A 1,548-nucleotide genomic window follows, 5' to 3' on the forward strand; every position below is an offset into this window, starting at 1 on the left:
TATTAACAGAAATGTATGTCATTAAAATAAATTATCTTTTACATAACTTTTTTAAATCACTCTGTCGCCCTAAAATCACTCTGTCGGTGTGAATGATATATTGTTATAGAGAGTGAATAAGTTTATCATGAGAGAGATAAGCTTACATTGTTGACACAAATTCTCTGAGTCCTAAGTCATTGTTTTCTGTCAAAAGTACATTAATGTGTTAGATTAGTTTCGTTAGTACTTAATTTATCATTTTACATTGTGATTTGAAGTGTCAGACGGGCGAAAATAATGCACATATTATACATATTATCACATCAATTGGCTTTAAGTGCACTATGAGTGTATCACAGGCCGAGTCTGAATGAGAAAAGAGTTGAGGATGTGACATCTTCACGGATGTACATGACAACTCTCCCCATTATTTTAATCTTGTCTGCAGAGAGATGTGTTTCAGTGAGTGCTATGCCTATTGTTTGATTGTATGCAGAAAGATTTCTCACACAAGATTTTTACTTTTACTATTGAACTGCAACAAGGCTCTGATATTTAATAGTAAAATTGGCATAATATTTGATTCAGTGGCAACGATGGCCATCCTGGGTCTATAATTTGTGGTTGCCTTGTATTTGAGTGTGCATGACTTTGACTTAGTTTCATTTGTAACCATGACAGCTGCAACACAAATTTTTTATTCGACTGCAGCAGGTCACAGTACAATATTGTCTTTTGGTGAGTGTAGGTGGTATACGATATGTCTTCTCAACTGCTCGTGTTCTGTGGGTTTTTCGGATGTGTTTTTCTCTACTTTACTGGTTAATGGGGAGTAGTTTAAGCTTAGGAGGAACAAAGTGGCAGTGTGTCCCCACCTCTCCATACCAGCGGACACTTTGCACGTAGGATTTACAGAAGGCTCAAGTTTCGTTAACTGTTCTCCTGTTAACTTCGTTTCTGTTTATGGTCTTAGTAATTTTAATTCTAATTTCATTTTCCTACTTTGCTGTCTCTTGCCTAGTTCCTTCTACACTTTACTTTGTGGGGTGGTGCCATGACCACTTTGGATCCTAGGGATTTTGAAAGCTTTTATCAGTCCTTTCACCTTTGTCGATGTCTTCAATCATGACTTCAGAGGTCCCCCCCCCCACACACACAGTATATATTTGTATATATCTTTTTAGTCATTAAACTGCAACTATGCTGGGGCACCACCTTGAAGAATTTTTCATTAGATGAATCGACCCCAGTACTTTTTAAAGTATAGTATTTAATCTATTGGTCTTTTTGCTGAACTGCTAAGCTACGAGACGTAAACACACCAACATTAGTTGTCAATAGGTGGTGGAGGACACACACTCTCTCACACATACACACACACTCACACACACACACACTCACACACACATGTATATGTATATATATATTTGCGACAGACTTCTCTCAGTTTCCGTATACCAAATCCACTCACAAGGATTTGGTCGGCCCGAGAAGACACTTGCCCAAGATGGCATGCATATAACGCACACACACACACACACACACACACACACACACACATACATA

The sequence above is a fragment of the Octopus bimaculoides genome, chromosome 6 (assembly GCF_001194135.2).
Source record: "Octopus bimaculoides isolate UCB-OBI-ISO-001 chromosome 6, ASM119413v2, whole genome shotgun sequence".
In the NCBI taxonomy this organism is placed as follows: domain Eukaryota; kingdom Metazoa; phylum Mollusca; class Cephalopoda; order Octopoda; family Octopodidae; genus Octopus; species Octopus bimaculoides.